Genomic DNA, 9,815 nt, shown 5'->3' with positions numbered 1-9,815 from the left:
TCTGACCACTGTCTGATCAGAAGCCGCACGAAAGTATAGGCAACTATTGCACAACAGTCTGGTCAACAGTGAAAGTCTGATCAGAGACCAAAATTTATGTAAAGTTTGATAATAAGTTTCTATATAAGCTGATCATAGGGCAATAAATGAATGTTTTCTGTTGACGTATCTTTTTTATTATACTATATTTGTTAGTAATTCATAGAGCCGCGATACGGTACCAATATGCACATTACTCTAGTTCCCTTTATATATCCACTACTCTATGTTCACTTCTTTTATATTTAAAATCTATCATTTCTCGTCTCACTTAGTGCAAACCACTAGTGCCGAGTTAAGCTGGTAATTAACCGTTATCAGACGGATAGTTTGGGTTCTATCCCCACTGACTTCAGTGGACGTCCCCAGATACTAGTATAAAACTTGTGAGACCGTGTAACAAGCACGTAAAACCAACTTGCGAAAACAACTTGAGTAAAAAACCAGCTTAACTCTGATATTTTATAAATTTTTAAATTTTTCTAATATTTGTATAAAAATTAGTTGTAAAATCTAAACTCACCGTTACAACTTTTAATACCTTTATCATCAAATGGATCAATAGCTATTTTATTTTATTCTTTTGTTTCTAAATGGTGTTTCTTACTATCAATAGTATAATTAGTTACATATTTAATTTTAGCGTTCTTATAGTGTTCAATCTTTGCGTTCTTATAGTGTTCAATCTTAGCGTTAATTTTAGTTCTTATAGTGCATCATATATAGCGTTTTTATAGTGTTCAATAGTAATTTGATTTTTAATAGTAGCTTTAGTTATTCCTTTTAACTTTTTCTCTTTTTCACCTTAACTGTATTATAAACAATATGCTTTAGCTTCAAGGAAGCAGGCTTCTATAATAGTATCATTAGGTAACTCATCCTTCATCTTTCCTAACTCATTATTATGTAATATATCTTTTATTTTATTCATTTCAGTTTCTATATCACTATCTAAAGGAACATTAATATTTATAAATATACTATCAGTATCTATGTAATGATAAATTCAATCTAACTCTTTCTCAAAGTAATCATATATAGCTTTATACATAAACAGTTTACCTTTTTCTAATATAACAAAACCAATATAATTTAAATTATCCAAATTGACATTACCTGTTGTTTCATGTACAGCTACTGATCATCATCAAACTCTACAGCATATTTAAAACTAATATTTTCCATTAACTTAATATATCTATCTACTTCATTAACTAACTCAACATCTTGTCTATTGTACACATTTTCTATTGCTTTTCCATAGAAGGCATTATTCAATAACTTAAAGAAAACATCACCCTTAATTTATCATCCTTAGCTTTAGCTTTTTTTTCTGAATATTAAACACAATATAAGGCTTTAGCCACTCACTTTTACTATACTCTAACTTTTGCTTAACTGTAATATCTTCCAAAATCAAACGACTTGCTAAATACCAATCTAGCATCTCCCCATCAATTACATAATCGTTTTTATCCGTTAACTTCAACATTAACTTCTCATTTGGTTTGTATCCTTTGTTTTTATTTTCATTTTGATAGTCTGTAAACTGATCAATGTTAGCCTTTCTTTTTTTCTGCAAACAATGGATATTTCTTTGTCTTTTGTTTCAACTCATCATTATACTTTACATCAATACATTAATAGCATAGATATAACCTTTCGTAGAGCTAGAGCTAGATAATCAAGAGTGTCACATACTTTGATCTCACCAGTAGGTAAAGCTTGAACAATAGCAGAAGCTTATAATGAGTTGAAGTCTAAGTATTTTAGATAATTCTCTTTCCCTGTATGCTCAGGATCTATTTCTTTATTTTTACAATTTACATGACAATCATCTAATACTGAAGCTAACCCACCTCTAATACCATGTTGTATTGTATCATAAATATTAACTGTATTTTCCTTATAATTTTTAAGTCTAACATTAGTATATTTCAATCCACATAACCAAGTTAATCCAGGAGTAGAATGAATGTGTGTAACAATCTCACCAGTAGGTAAAGCTTGAACCATAGCAGAAGCTTATAATGAGTTGAAGTCTAAGTATTTTAGATAATTCTCTTTCCCTGTATGCTCAGGATCTATTTCTTTATTTTTACAATTTACATGACAATCATCTAATACTGAAGCTAACCCACCTCTAATACCATGTTGTATTGTATCATAAATATTAACTGTATTTTCCTTATAATTTTTAAGTCTAACATTAGTATATTTCAATCCACATAACCAAGTTAATCCAGGAGTAGAATGAATGTGTGTAACAAGGATCTATTTTATAATATTCTAAACTCTTATATATTAACCTTTCAAATACATCTACCGATAATAATACATCTTTTTTAAGATATATCATATAGTCTTTTTTTGATATAAATCCAGTATTATTCCAACAATCTATTGCTTGCTTATATTCTTTATCTGTAATACCACTTTGTTTCAACATAGAGAAGAATGCTTCCTTAGGTGGTAATGTTGTTTCATGTAGTTTATCTATACTATCAAACCATTCATATGGGAATTTACCTTTGCGTCTCCATAACCCAAATTTGTTTAATGTTACACAATCTTTATCCCTCCATGTTTTACTTATAGCATCTAAGCTAAGTGGATGGAAGAACCTAAACATATCTAACGCTTTTGCATAACCCATATCAATACTAATATAATTCTTATCAGTTTTAGTTAATACTTTATGTCTAATCTTTTTTGCTAGTTTAATTATAAATAAGTGATTATCATAAATAGTAGAATTAAATGCATATATTTGTACGAATGAATTCTTAGCTTGGATGTTACATTTATTGTGAACATAACCTCTAAATTTACCATTTAGATGATCATGATCTCTAACAATGTCATTGCCCAAGTTCTCCCTACAAAAGAAACACTCAGTAGTAAGTGGAGTGATAGTATCTTCATTAAGTGGAATATTAATTTCAAATATATCTTTAAATAATTTATTATTATGTTCACTCTACTTATAAACCAATCAAATATATCTTCACCGGAATAACTTTCATACTTATCTTCTAATATATCAGGATAGTCACTTTTTTATATAAAACCACAAGCAATAGGAATGTGTTTTTTGTTTTTTATTATACATTCAAAATCATAATACATAGCAAATGGTACTCTGTTTTTATAATGGAACTTATCAAATTTTAGATATTCATCTTTACGGAATGTTCTCCTTCCCACATGTTTCTGTGTATTACAAAAACCCAAATGTTTATTTAATGCATGTTCAGTTAGAAATGATACACAACATTTTAGACATGGATAACATTTATGTTTAGATTATTTTCTTAATAAGAATGATACATCTTTGCATAGGAAGTAATGATTATCCCAGTATAATTTATTGCATCCTTTAGAATAATTATGATAGATTAAAACAGGATTAATAGTTTCAATTTTATTAGATTAAACACATTAAATAATATTTTAATCTTATAAGTTCTTGTATTTTCTTTAAGTGATAATAATCATATGGAGGTGGAAGCTTTGTTAATTTTATCTCATTAATATACTCTGTTTTATTATATTTACTAACTCTTTTTGGATCACGTTATACAGGATGTAGATAAGCAATTAAATATTGGTTATTGTTATATCTATTATTACATGTAATGCAATATCCTGAATTATCTTTAGATATCGTACTATCAGTGAAACTGCTTTGCAAATCTTCATTTATATCCTTATCTTTACCATCGGTGAAACTGCTTCGCGGATTAACATTATCCAGATGCATCTTTGTTTTCAAATGTTGATTCTCAATATATTGACTTAGAGTAGACTTGCATGTTACACATTCGAACTTACTCCCATTCTTTATTATTTCTCCATTAACTAATCTGACATTATTCCTATGTTTTAAAGTTTCTATATGTTTAGCATGTTCAGTATCATTATCCAGATACATATCACAACTATCACAATACTTTATTCCTCTAGTACAGGATACTGATTATCTATCTTTTGTTCTATGTCTTCATTAGTAACTTTTATTCCATCCTCATTAGCACTCTCAATAATTTTATTTCTATTATATAATCGCTCATTCTTTTTATGTTTAAGTGACTGATTATGCCTATAATAATTCTTTTGAGTTAACTCTTGATTGCAAGCTTCACATTTAAACTTATTTTTTTTAGGCTTTTGGACATAGACAAAATCATCAGATGAAGATGATTCTCTATCTGAATCTGAGTCTTTAGATTGATCTAAGTCTTTAGATGATTATCTATCATTAGTTTGATCTAAATCTGGATAATATTTTGATTCAACTTTTCGCAATGACTCACGCATATCTTCTTCTCGTTGTTTTAATTTTGCAACCTGTTTTTCATGCGAATCTTTTATTTCTTTATTTATTTGATTAAACCTTCTGATTGATTCTAATGATTTTTCTAATTCTACCTTTTGTCTTTCCTTATCTACTGGTTTGATTTCTTTCCTTGGTTTGTTTTTATTTTTTAACATTTAGACTGCCATGCTAGTAGAACTAGACTGAGCTTGTCCACCACCAAATTGGACTTTTCCACGAGATTGAGCTCGCTCATTTCCAGATTAGACTTGTTCATTCCCAGATTGAACATTTTCGTTAGGGCCTTGATAACTCATTTTTATAGTGCAAATTTTGAAATAATATACATATATATATATATATATATATATATATATATATATATATATATATATATTCACAATAAAAAAATGAGTACTAAGTGCAATAAATTTGAAGATAAAGCTTGGTGTTGAAGTTGTGATGAGTGTCAAAGTAAAACTTTATTTAGGTTTCATATGTAAAGAAACTATATCATATAGAGATAGTCACTCTCATATGAGTAAGCATTATAACGATCATAATCAATATTTAACATGTAGAATTTGCAAGATAAATAAACATATTTCATACTATAGATTTAAATGTTTTAGATGTAGATTATGTATCCATCTCCATAGATACAGATTTGGTCATACTAAAGAAAGACTTAGAGAACATGTAAAGAAATATAATGTCAAGGAAGCGGTTCAACGGAGTTGTTTTTCAAATTCACCTATAGTGAAACATGGGCGAAGCCCTATCTGCGAAGCAGTTCCCTCTGATTGAGGTCTAATCAGATCAGAATTTCATTCTGATGTTTACTAAAACAAAATGTTATTTTTATTTCTTGTATAATGATTTATCTATGGTAAACCAAGAAGTTTGGGAATGGGCTAAGCGTTTGTTTCACCAACCAAAGATTTCGTCTCCTCCCTGATTATTTAACTATCTAAAATGGCTAAGCTAGATAAACTTATAGAAATAAACAGTCTAGAAAAACAAAACAGAAGAAAGAGATTAGAAGATAAATTAAAACAACAAGAATAATATGGTGAAATAGAAGAGTTATTTGATTCTTTAACTAAAACACTAAATGCAAACAATGAACGCAACCTAGCATTATTTGTTAGTAATTCATAGAGCCGCGATACGGTACCAATATGCACATTACTCTAGTTCCCTTTATATATCCACTACTCTATGTTCACTTCTTTTATATTTAAAATCTATCATTTCTCGTCTCACTTAGTGCAAACCACTAGTGCCGAGTTAAGCTGGTAATTAACCGTTATCAGACGGATAGTTTGGGTTCTATCCCCACTGACTTCAGTGGACGTCCCCAGATACTAGTATAAAACTTGTGAGACCGTGTAACAAGCACGTAAAACCAACTTGCGAAAACAACTTGAGTAAAAAACCAGCTTAACTCTGATATTTTATAAATTTTTAAATTTTTCTAATATTTGTATAAAAATTAGTTGTAAAATCTAAACTCACCGTTACAACTTTTAATACCTTTATCATCAAATGGATCAATAGCTATTTTATATTATTCTTTTGTTTCTAAATGGTGTTTCTTACTATCAATAGTATAATTAGTTACATATTTAATTTTAGCGTTCTTATAGTGTTCAATTTTTGCGTTCTTATAGTGTTCAATCTTAGCGTTAATTTTCGCGTTTTTACAGTGCATCATATATAGCGTTTTTATAGTGTTCAATAGTAATTTGATTTTTAATAGTAGCTTTAGTTATTCCTTTTAACTTTTTCTCTTTTTCACCTTAACTGTATTATAACAAAATGCTTTAGCTTCAAGGAAGCAGGCTTCTATAATAGTATCATTAGGTAACTCATCCTTCATCTTTCCTAACTCATTATTATGTAATATATCTTTTATTTTATTCATTTCAGTTTCTATATCACTATCTAAAGGAACATTAATATTCATAAATATACTATCAGTATCTATGTAATGATAACTACAATCTAACTCTTTCTCAAAGTAATCATATATAGCTTTATACATAAACAGTTTAGCTTTTTCTAATATAACAAAACCAATATAATTTAACTTATCCAAATTGATATTACCTCTTGTTTCATGTACAGCTACTGATCATCATCAAACTCTACAGCATATTTAAAACTAATATTTTCCATTAATTTAATATATCTATCTACTTCATTAACTAACTCAACATCTTGTCTATTGTACACATTTTCTATTGTTTTTCCATAGAAGGCATTATTCATTAACTCAAAGAATACATCACCCTTAATTTATCATCCTTAGCTTGAGCTTTTTTTTCTGAATATTAAACTCAATATAAGGCTTTAGCCACTCACTTTTACTATACTCTAACTTTTGCTTAATTGTAATATCTTCCAACTTCAAACCACTTGCTAAATACCAATCTAGCATCGCACCATCAATTACATAATCGTTTTTATCCGTTAACTTCAACATTAACTTCTCATTTGGTTTGTATCCTTTCTTTTTATTTTCATTTTGATATTCTGTAAACTGATCAATGTTAGCCTTTGTCTTTTCTGGAAACAATGGATAATTCTTTGTCTTTTGTTTCAACTCATCATTATACTTTACATCAATACATCAATAGTATAGATATAACCTTTCGTAGAGCTAGAGCTAGTATAATCAAGAGTGTCACATACTTTGATCTCACCAGTAGGTAAAGCTTGGACCATAGCAGAAGCTTATAATGAGTTGAAGTCTAAGTATTTTAGATAATTCTCTTTCCCTGTATGCTCAGGATCTATTTCTTTATTTTTACAATTTACATGACAATCACCTAATACTGAAGCTAACCCACCTCAAATACCATGTTGTATTGTATCATAAATATTAACTGTATTTTCCTTATAATATTTAAGTCTAACATTAGTATATTTCAATCCACATAACCAAGTTAATCCAGGAGTAGAATGTGTGTAACAAAGATCTATTTTATAATATTCTAAACTCTTATATATTAACCTTTCAAATACATCTACCGATAATAATACATCTTTTTTAAGATATATCATATAGTCTTTTTTTTATTTAAATCCAGTATTATTCCAACAATCTGTTGCTTGCTTATATTCTTTATCTGTAATACCACTTTGTTTCAACTTAGAGAAGAATGCTTCCTTAGGTGGTAATGTTGTTTCATGTAGTTTATCTATACTATCGAACCATTCATATGGGAATTTACCTTTGCGTCTCCGTAACCCAAATTCGTTTAATGTTACAAACTCTTTATCACTCCATGTTTTACTTATAGCATCTAAGCTAAGTGGATGGAAGAACCTGAACATATCTAACGCTTTTGCATAATTCATATCAATACTAATATAATTCTCATCAGTTTTAGTTAATACTTTATGTCTAATCTTTTTTGCTAGTTTAATTATAAATAAGTGATTATCATAAATAGTAGAATTAAATGCATATATTGGTACGAATGTATTATTAGCTTGGATGTTACATTTATTGTGAGCATAACCTCTAAATTTACCATTTAGATGATCATGATCTCTAACAATGTCATTGCCCCAGTTCTCTCTACAAAAGAAACACTCAGTAGTAAGTGGAGTGGTAGTATCTTCATTAAGTGGAATATTAATTTCAAGTATATCTTTAAATAATTTATTATAATGATTCACTCTACTTATAAACCAATCAACTATATCTTCACCGGATTAACTTTCATACTTATCTTCTAATATATCAGGATAGTCACTTTTTTTATATAAAACCACAAGCAATAGGAATGTGTTTCTTGTTTTTTATTATACATTCAAAATCATAATACATAGCAAATGGTACTCTGTTTTTATAATGGAACTTATCAAACTTTAGATATTCATCTTTATGGAATGTTCTCCTTCCCACATGTTTCTGTGTATTACAAAAACCCAAATGTTTATTTAATGCATGTTCAGTTAGAAATGATACACAACATTTTAGACATGGATAACATTTATGTTTAGATGATTTTCTTAATAAGAATGATACATCTTTACATAGGAAGTAATGATTATCCCAGTATAATATATTACATCCTTTAGGATCATTATGATTGATTAAAACAGGATTAATAGTTTCATTTTTATTAGATTAAACCAATTAATTAATATTTTATCTTTATAAGTTCTTGTATTTTCTTTAAGTGATAATAATCATATGGAGGTGGAAGCTTTGTTAATTTTATCTCATTAATATACTCTGATTTATTATATTTACTAACTCTATTTGGATCACGTGATACAGGATGTAGATAAGCAATTAAATATTGGTTATTGTTATATCTATTATTACATGTATTGCAATATCCTGAATTATCTTTAGATACAGTACTATCAGTGAAACTGCTTTGCAAATCTTCAGTTATATCCTTATCTTTACCATCGTTGAAACTGCTTCGCGGATTGACATTATCCAGATGCATCTTTGTTTTCAAATGTTGATCCACACTATATTGACTTAGAGTAGACTTGCATGTTACCCATTCGAATTTACTCCCATTCTTCATTATTTCTCCATTAACTAATCTGACATTATTCCTATGTTTTAAAGTTTCTATATGTTTAGCATGTTCAGTATCATTATCCAGATACATATCACAACTATCACAATACTTTATTCCCTCTAGTTCAGGATACTGATTACCTATATTTTGTTCTATATCTTCATTAGTAACTTTTATTCCATCCTCATTAGCACTCTTAATAATTTTATTTCTATTATATAATCGCTCATTCTTTTTGTGTTTAAGTGACTGATTATGCCTATAATAATTCTTTTGAGATAACTCTTGATTGCAAGCTTCACATTTAAACTTATTTGTTTAAGGCTTTTGGACATAGACAAAATCATCAGATGAAGATGATTCTCTATCTGAATCTGAATCTTTAGATTGATCTAAGTCTTTAGATGATTATCTATCTTTAGTTTGATCTAAATCTGGATAATATTTTGATTCAACTTTTCGCAATGACTCATGCATATTTTCTTCTCGTTGTTTTAATTTTGCAACCTGTTTTTCATGCGAATCTTTCATTTCTTTCTTTATTTGATTAAACCTTCTGATTGATTCTAAAGATTTTTCTAATTCTACCTTTTGTCTTTCCTTATCTACTGGTTTGATTTCTTCCCTTGGTTTGTTTTTATTTTTTAACATTTAGACTGCCATGCTAGTAGAACTAGACTGAGCTTGTCCACCACCAAATTGGACTTGTCCATGAGATTGAGCTCGCTCACTTCCAGATTAGACTTGTTCATTCCCAGATCGAACATTTTCGTTAGGGCCTTGATAACTCATTTTTATTGTGCAAATTTGGAAATAATATACATATATATATATATATATATATATATATATATATATATGTATATATATATATATATATATATATATATATATATTTTCAC

This window comes from Convolutriloba macropyga, chromosome 14 (assembly GCF_964194025.1).
Source record: "Convolutriloba macropyga chromosome 14, txConMacr16.3, whole genome shotgun sequence".
NCBI lineage: Eukaryota > Metazoa > Xenacoelomorpha > Acoela > Convolutidae > Convolutriloba > Convolutriloba macropyga.
This window is presented reverse-complemented; position numbering follows the sequence as displayed.